At 43.4% G+C, this 8,885-nt stretch overlaps 1 pseudogene; it reads right to left on the reverse strand.

The window, feature by feature from the left end:
* Positions 1 to 9: 9 nt before the first annotated feature.
* LOC102740758 (programmed cell death protein 5 pseudogene) lies at positions 10 to 3,444 on the reverse strand (annotated as a pseudogene).
* Positions 3,445 to 8,885: the final 5,441 nt, after the last annotated feature.

An 8,885-nucleotide genomic window follows, 5' to 3' on the forward strand; every position in this document is an offset into this window, starting at 1 on the left:
TTCCATTAAGTTCCAGTCTCTAAACATCTTAAATTTCAATAATCGTCCTCTTCATCAGAGTCCATGATTTTCTTCTGTTGAATTTAACTGTGGTTTTCTTTTCTGTTTGTTGGCTTACTTTTTCAAGGATTTCTATTAAATCTTGTTCTGATACCTTCCCACTTAGTTGTCCCTATCTTGCCATCTGTATGAGGTAATTCTCTACTGCTTTAGGTTTTTCGGGCTTTACAAGTGCTAAGTTACTGAAGCGGGACCTGGCTGACTGATCCAGGGCTTGGGCTAAGATACTGTTTCTCATTTCTGCTTCCCTGTGCTTTGTTTCCCGTTGTGCTGCATCGCCAGGACCCCCGTGCTTTGCCCGCAGTCCCGCCGGCCTCTGCTTCCTCAGAGCTTCCAGGCCCTCCTCCGCCGTGGTGCAGGGGTCCGGGGTCGAGCAGCCGCGACCACACTCCTGGTCGCCAAATTCTTAACAGCTAAGAGGACTGCAGGACAGGAATTGAATTTTATCAGTTTGTTGAGTAATTCACTGTCATTAATTATCATAAGACCTTTAAAAGTGTGCATCATGGTGTTTTGCTTGTGTATTACCTGTGTATAGGCTTAACTTCCTCCCCCATCCCCACATTTAAGGGGCCTGGAGTTTTACTAGCTGTGTAACCACAGCTTCATTCCTTATAGGTGTAAAAATAGCCGAGTGAGATCATAGTTATTATACTGCCTTGTCGAGTTTGCTGTACTTAGGCAAATGTTCTCTCTCTCATCTGGGACCTCTCACCTTTTCCCCACTTCTTCATAAGCTATGGATGGGTTCCACCTAGTGGTGGGTTCTTCATCAAACTTAAGGCCCTTTCCATGACCTTGTATTTGATTTTACATTCCTGATTTTTTCATATTTATTAGAGAAACCTGCAAATTGTTTAAGCTCGATTCAAGCCCACACCTGTTTGCCACTGCTCCCCATGAGACCACCCTCAAGGACCTTCCCAACCAACCCTTTTTACCTAGTTTCAAATGTTCTTATGTCCTGCTGGTTATTAATCATGCAGTTCCCTGTAGCTCTAATTAGTTTTGCACTGGTTCTGTGGAATATTTCAGTGTATTCTGTGCACAAAACTAAAGAAAGTAAATAATTATAGTTCTTAATCCTTACAAGAACCTTATGAGAAAATTAAGGCCTTGAGGAAGAGAGGAACTGATTTGCTGAAGATCAAACAACTAGAAATACTGGGATTTATTTATTGATTTATTTATTTATTTATTTATTTATTAAAGATTTTATTTATTTATTTGACAGAGAGAGAGACAGCGAGAGAAGGAACACAAGCAGGGGGAGTTGGAGAGGGAGAAGCAGGCTCCCCGCGGAGCAAGGAGCCTGATGCGGGACTCGATCCCAGGACCCTGGGATCATGACCTGAGCTGAAGGCAGTCACTTAACTGACTGAGCCACCCAGGCGCCCTAAGGGATTTATTTATTTTTAAGGATTTTATTTGTCAGAGAGAGAGTGCATGCGCACACAAGCAGGCGGGGGTGGCAGGCAGAGGGAGAAGCAGGCTCCTCACGGAGCAAGGAGCCTGATGCAGGACTTGATCCCAGGATCCCGGGATCATGACCTGAGCAGAAAGCAGATGCTTAACCGACTGAGCCACTCAGGTGTCCTGAAATACTGGGATTTATATCTTTGCAATCAGATTCCAGTCTGTGCTCTGAACCATTATGCTTTAATTGTTCTTACATGATATGTCCTATGTTAAAGATTTGTAAAACATATTCATATATGGTTGATGGATGCAGAAACTGGTATGACCTTAAAAAAAAATATTTAAAAGGTACATTCCCTTTGACTCACAATTCCACTTCTAGGAATTTCTCCTAAGTAAGTATTTGTGAATGTAGGTATATATTGGCTATAAGGATGCTTATCATATTGTTGGGGTTTTTTTGTTTTTGTTTTTTAAAGGTTTTATTTATTTGACAGAGAGAGACACAGCGAGAGAGGGAACACAAGCAGGGGGAGTGGGAGAGGGAGAAGCAGGCTTCCCGTGGAGCAGGGAACCCGATGCAGGGCTCGATCCCAGGACCCTGGGATCATGACCTGAGCCGAAGGCAGACGCTTAACGACTGAGCCACCCAGGCGCCCCATATTGTTGTTTTAATAGAGGAAAAGTGAGAAACAAACTAGCAATATAAATTTGGTTTAATCAATTTAATTGTGATGCAGTTATATAACAGAAGAGATGTAGCCATTAAAGATGTTATAGCAGAGGGCGCCTGGGTGGCTCAGTTGGTTAAGCGACTGCCTTCGGCTCAGGTCATGATCCTGGAGTCCCGGGATCGAGTCCCGCATCGGGCTCCCTGCTCGGCAGGGAGCCTGCTTCTCCCTCTGACCCTCCCCCCTCTCATGTGCTCTCTCTCTCTCATTCTCTCTGTCTCAAATAAATAAACAAAATCTTTAAAAAAAAAAAAAAAGATGTTATAGCAGAATATGATGAGGAAACTCTCATGACATTGAAAGCAGGTAGAGATCCATATAACCTTAAAAAATGTGTATGGATACCTTTAAAAAAAAAAAACTAGTCAACAATTACCCAAACTGTTGTTTCTTAGGCTTTGAGGTATTTTGGATAGTTTTAATTTTCTTCTTTGTCCAGAATTTCTGTCAGAAATAACATGGCTGGGGTGCCTGGGTGGCTCTGTTGGTTGAGCATCGGACTCTTGATCTCAGCTCAGGTCTCGATCTTAGGGTTGCCTTGGGCTCCACATTGGGCATGGAGCCTACTTAAAAAAAAGAGCAAGAGATAAAAGAAAAAAAATAACATGGCTTTCACAATTAAATAGGGTTTCTAAAAATGGTGGTATTATACAAACCTAAAACTTATCATTTTAACCATTTTTAAGTGTATAGTTAAGTACACTCACAGTGTTACGCAGCCATCACCACTGTCTCCAGAACTCTATCGCCCAAGCTGAAAACCCTTGCATCCCCTGGAAACCACCATTTTTTTTTTTTTTAAAGATTTTATTTATTTATTTGAGAGAGAGAGAATGAGAGACAGAGAGCATGAGAGGGGGTAGGGTCAGAGGGCAAAGCAGACTCCCTGCCGAGCAGGGAGCCCGATGCGGGACTTAATCCCGGGACTCCAGGATCATGACCTGAGCCGAAGGCAGTCGCCCAACCGACTGAGCCACCCAGGTGCCCTGGAAACCACCATTTTTTTTTGGTCTCTAGGAATTTGACTATTCGAAGTACCTCATATAAGTAGAATCATACAGTATTTGTCCTTTTCTGTCTGACTTATTTCAGTTATGTCTTTCACGTCCATCCATATATGTAGCATGTATCAGAATTTCCCTCCATTTTAAGGCTCGTCTACTGTATGTATGCAATACATTTTGTTTACCCGTTTATCTACTGATGGATTTTGGATTGTTTCCACATTGACCATTGTGAATGTACTCCTATAAACATGGGTATACAAATACCTGTTTAAGAATCCCTGCTTTCAGTTCTTTTGGGTATATACTCATAAGTAGTAGAATTGCTAGATCACATGGTAATTCTGTTTAATTTTAAGACTTTCAGTCTTTTCCCCCTTTTGTAAGGGTTTCAGGGTATTTTTTTTTTTTTAAAGATTTTATTTATTTATTTGACAGAGAGAGAGATAGCGAGAGCAGGAACACAAGCAGGGGGAGTGGGAGAGGGAGAAGCAGGCTTCCTGCCGAGCAGGGAGCCCGATGTAGGACTCGATCCCAGGACCCTGGGATCATGACCTGAGCCGAAGGCAGACGCTTAACGACTGAGCCACCCAGGCGCCCCAGGATATTTTTTTTTTTAAGATTTTATTTAAGGGTCCCAGGGTCTAAGCACAGCTTGAGCCCCGGCACTAAAGTGAGTGTTCAAGTTGGTCAGCAAGATCCGGCGACCACCTGAACAGCCCCAGGTCAACAAGACAGACAGAACCTCATGCCCAGAAATCTTTTCTGCTGTCAGGACAAATTCTTTTCATAAGGGAACTCCTATGGAGGCCTGGGATTTTACTAATAGAAATATGGGATTTGAAGAGTCGCCTTGTAAAAACAGTGTCACCACCTGATCATCTAGCCAGGATTTGAGGAGCAGGAGAGATGGAATTAAACTGTGTGATCGAAGGAGATTAAGTGGAGGTGGAGATGAAAGGGGAATGGAAAAGACCCCAAAGACAGACCCATTCTACTTTACTACTTGTTCTATCAGCCTAGTAATCTGAAGCATGCCAGAGTGGGCTGTTCATGTGTTTCCTCTTTCTCAGCAGGACTTATGAATGCTTGTAGGGGAAAAAATATTGAGCTGCACAGACTTAGAGGTTTATTTTCAAAGAATGACCAAGAAATCCGTTGTTCCATCCATCAATAAATACAATGCAGTTTCCCAAAGTTGTTTACAAGAGGAAATTAAATAAATAGCTGAGGATACCACTGATTGAACCTGCAAATTCTGTCAGTAGACCCATGGAATTCTAAAGAGGTGGTTGCCTGGTAACCAATATAAACAGCTTTGGAACCTAAGAAAGGAAGGAAGGTTTAAGATGCAGAACCTTGCTTCCCCTTGAAGACTGAGTTGCAGGAGGCCGTCTTGAAGGTAATTTCAAAACACTGCTACTTTACCAGTATCTGAAAAGAGCTTTTAGCATCAGCTGAATGAGAGGCAGTCTGAAGTAGTTGAAAAGATTTTGGATTAGGTGTCAAAGGGGTCAGGACTGCTTCAGGGATTAACCAGTACTGTGATCTTTATAGTATCTCTTCTCTCTAGGCCTCAGTTTTGAAATCTGTAAGATAAGAGTTAGAACAGAATCATGTTTATGGCAGAGTTTCCGTAGTAATCTCAGAAGACAGTAGTAGATCTGTGTAAGGGCATGGCAAGGAACAGTAATTAGAAAGTAGAGGGGGAGAAATGAAGGACCTTTCTGATGAGAAAGAGGCAGCAGCGGGGAGGGGTCTGAAACGAACCAGGTTAAGAGGCTGTGTTCCCTGATCCTGCTCTCCCCACCATCATGCTTCCTTCATACCCCCCACAGATACCTATTGGGGCTGTGGCTTCTCTGAATTTAATGTGTATAAACACCTGTGAGAGCTGGTTGAAATGCAGATTTCTAGGCTTCACTTACCACCTACTGAATCAATATTCTGGGATGTAGGACACAGAATTCTGCATTTTAACAAGCTTCTCAAATGATCTTGTTACAGAAGGTCCTTAACCATTAATACTGTCCTGGAAGCTGACTGTCCCCTCTTGGGCCCTACCTTAAAACTTGAGAATCTGTGGGTGGAGGTGAGTCTATTACTTTTTAAAAGCTCTCAGAAATACTGTGCTAATAAGGTTTATTGCTTTTTAGCCTCCTCTGGTGGTTTCTGCTGCTTTAATAACAAGGAAAAAGCAAGGTATTACTCTTTTTAGCTTGAATTATTCAGCCCACTTCAATTATTTCTGCAGAATAAAGGTCCCAGATCAGGGGGTCAGGGCAGGGGACTGGGAAGGTGAACCGAAAGGTGGAACTAAATTTGGAACCTTTGAGATATCACTCATTTGAATCTGGATTCTTCTATTAGGCTTTACGTGGAGGCATGTGGCCTAACCCTTCTAACCTGACTCCTGCCTGTCTAGCCAGATTCCTAGAGGTGCAGAGATAATGCTAGTGATAGCTGTTTACCAGATTACCTGGTCTGCAGTTATGCCAGGTTTGACGGACTACAGGATGCTGTGTATTCGATTTCTTTTATGTCTATTTGTTTGTTCAAAGATTTTATTTATTTGAGAGAGAGAGAGAGAATGAGCAGCGGAGAGGAGCAGAAGAGCAGAGAAAGAGGGAGAAGCAGACTCCCTGCTGAGCAGGGAGCTGGACGCGGGGCTCGATCCCAGGACCCCGGGATCATGACCTGAGCCCAAGGGAAGCACCCAACCAACAGCCACCCCGGCGCTCCTCAGTTTCTTATGGTGTCCGTACATAAAGGCACCTGGGATGTGCCACTCTGCTTTGGCGCTTTTTAAAAAAAAGTATTTATTTTTAAGTAGGCTCTATGCCCAGCACAGAGCCCAACACAGGGCTTGAACTCATGACCCTGAGATCAAGACCTGAGCTGAGATCAAGAGTTAGACAGCTTAACTGGCTGAGCCATCCAGGCACCTCCTGCTTTTGGTTCTTAAGGGGCCATTTGTTGGGAGAGGACCTTGCCTCAATGTTGGTCTAGGTAACATTTAAATTTGGATAATATGGAGGCTCCAAACTCCATACATAGGTTTTTTTCTTCCCTCTCTATCCACCTTCTCTTTTAATTGCCAAGGGCCCCAGTATTCCTAACCTGTTCCCTAAATGTCCAATGCACCATCTAACTGTGGGACCCCAGAGACTGACCTTTAGGGGCAATAGTCCATGCTCTAAATCAATGATAATCCTTCACAGTTGTGTAATACTATGAAGCTTGCAAAAAAACTTTCATACATGTTCCCTAATTTTGAGCTTCATATCTACACTAAATTACAACAGATATCACACTCTATTTTCAGACTGGCACACTGAGGCAAACCAGGTGGGCTGGGAAGTGCAGAACCTGGCCTTACACTTGTCTTCTGACCCTAAGTCCATCTAGGACAAAACCCTTGACCAAACCCTTTGACATTTTGTCCTGTCCTCTTTCCTTTTCAAAACACGGGAGTTTCCCGCTTTTCAACAAGCCATCATATTAGATGAGAATCACTATCCCTTGACAATTTATAATAACTGATAATGCTAATACGGTATTCTTTCTGGGATGCTGGCATTGTAACCAAAGATTCTGTATGCCACTGGCTAAAGGGTATATATATCTGGGGACACCCAAAATCATTCTGTATAGTCACCTTGGGGTGAAACCAGTCCTCATCCGTTTTTCAAGTGTTTGGGATCAAAATGCCCCCTGCCTTAGGAGCAAGAATTGACACACTGATATGTTAAAAATGATAAAATGTGGGGCACCTGGGTGGCTCAGTCGGTTAAGCAGATCAAGCCCTGCATCAGGCTCCATGCTCAGCAGGGAGCCTGCTTCCCCCTCTCCCTCTGCCTGCCACTACCCCTTCTTGTGCTGTCAAATAAGTAAATTCTTTAAAAAAAGTGATAAAATATTCTATTAGGCAATACACAAGGCATGAGCACATGAATATTGTTTTCATCTAATAATTCATCTTCAACCAGTGAGAGTAGGCACTGTTTCAGAAAATTACCACTTGTGACCCCCCTTCTACCCTTGCCATAACTTTTTTGGTCTAACTTTTAAAATACTCCGTGCCCTTATGGTCATGTTGCCTTCAAAGTTGTGTAGAGATGGAACAACTAAATGAGTTTTCTGTGCAAAAACTCCTGATGTCATATTAATCATGTATGATTTAATTTGAGTGAGGTTATCAATTCTGGCCTAGTGACATCTAGATAAGAGCAGGCTGAGAACAAAAAGAAATATACCCACCAGTCAGATTTAATAGGCAGAAGAAAGTGGACCAAATTGAGTCCTGAAGAGAGAAGGTCCTGGAAAGCCAGCGTGGCACAGAGGTTACATGCTCTGGAGTTGCAATCTGGCAGCGAGGTTTAAAACCTGGCTCTTCTACTTATGGCCTGTATGACCTGAAGCAATTCATTTACCCCCTGGAGCCTCCGCTTCTGCCCATACACATTATAGTATCTTCCCTATGTAAAGCCCTTGACCAAGTGCAGGCATACCTCATTTTATTGGGCCTCACTTTATTGCACTTCACAGATACTCCCGTTTTTGACAGATTGAAGGTTTGTGGCAACCCTGTCAAGCAAGTCTACTGGTGCCATGTTCCCAACAGCATTTGCTCACTTTGTGTCTCTGTGTCACATTTTGGTAATTCTTGCAATCGTTCAGACTGTCTCATTATCACTGTATTTGTCATGGTGATCTCCGATCACAACTCGCTGAAAGCTCAGATGATGGTTAGCATTTTTTTTTTTTAAAGATTTTATTTATTTATTTGAGAGAGAGAATGAGCTAGAGAGAGAGCATGAGAGGGGGGAGGGTCAGAGGGAGAAGCAGACCCCCTGCTGAGCAAGGAGCCCGATATGGGACTCGATCCCGGGACTCCAGGATCATGACCTGAGCCGAAGGCAGTCGCTTAACCAACTGAGCCCCCCAGGCGCCCGATGGTTAGCATTTTTTAGCAATATTTTTTCATTAAGGGATGTATGTTGGTTCTTAGACATAATGCTATCACACATTCTGTCAACTACAGTATAGTGTAAACCAAACTTATACATGCACTGGGAAACCAAAAAATTCATTTGACTCACTTCATTATGATATTCATTTTATTGCAGTGGTCTGGAACCAAACCCATAATATCTCTGAGGTATGTTTGTACTTCCTAATTGTCAATTATCATTATTAGACCAAGAAAGGACTTCAGAAGGAAAATTATTATTATTATTATTTTTTAAAGATTTTATTTATTTATTTGACAGACAGAGACACAGAGCAGGAACACAAGCAGGGGGAGTGGGAGAGGCAGAAGCAGGCTTCCCGCTGAGCAGGGAGCCCGATGCGGGGCTCGATCCCAGGACCCTGGGATCATGACCCGAGCCGAAGGCAGACGCTTAACGACTGAGGCACCCAGGCGCCCCAGAAGGAAAATTATTTTTAAAAGCACTAAATGTAGGGGCGCTGGGTGGCTCAGTCGGTTAAGCATCTGACTCTCGGTTTCAGCCCAGGTCATGATCTCAGGATCTTGGGACAGAGCCTTATGTCAGGCTCCGCACTCGGAGGGGAGTCTGCTGGAGATTCTCTCTCCCTTTCCCCATCTCCCTCTACCCCTCCCCCTGCTTGCGCGCACACACTCTCTCTTTAAAATAAAATAAACCGG

The sequence above is a fragment of the Leptonychotes weddellii genome, chromosome 9, assembly GCF_054177405.1.
Source record: "Leptonychotes weddellii isolate Sample4059 chromosome 9, ASM5417740v2, whole genome shotgun sequence".
Lineage (NCBI taxonomy): Eukaryota > Metazoa > Chordata > Mammalia > Carnivora > Phocidae > Leptonychotes > Leptonychotes weddellii.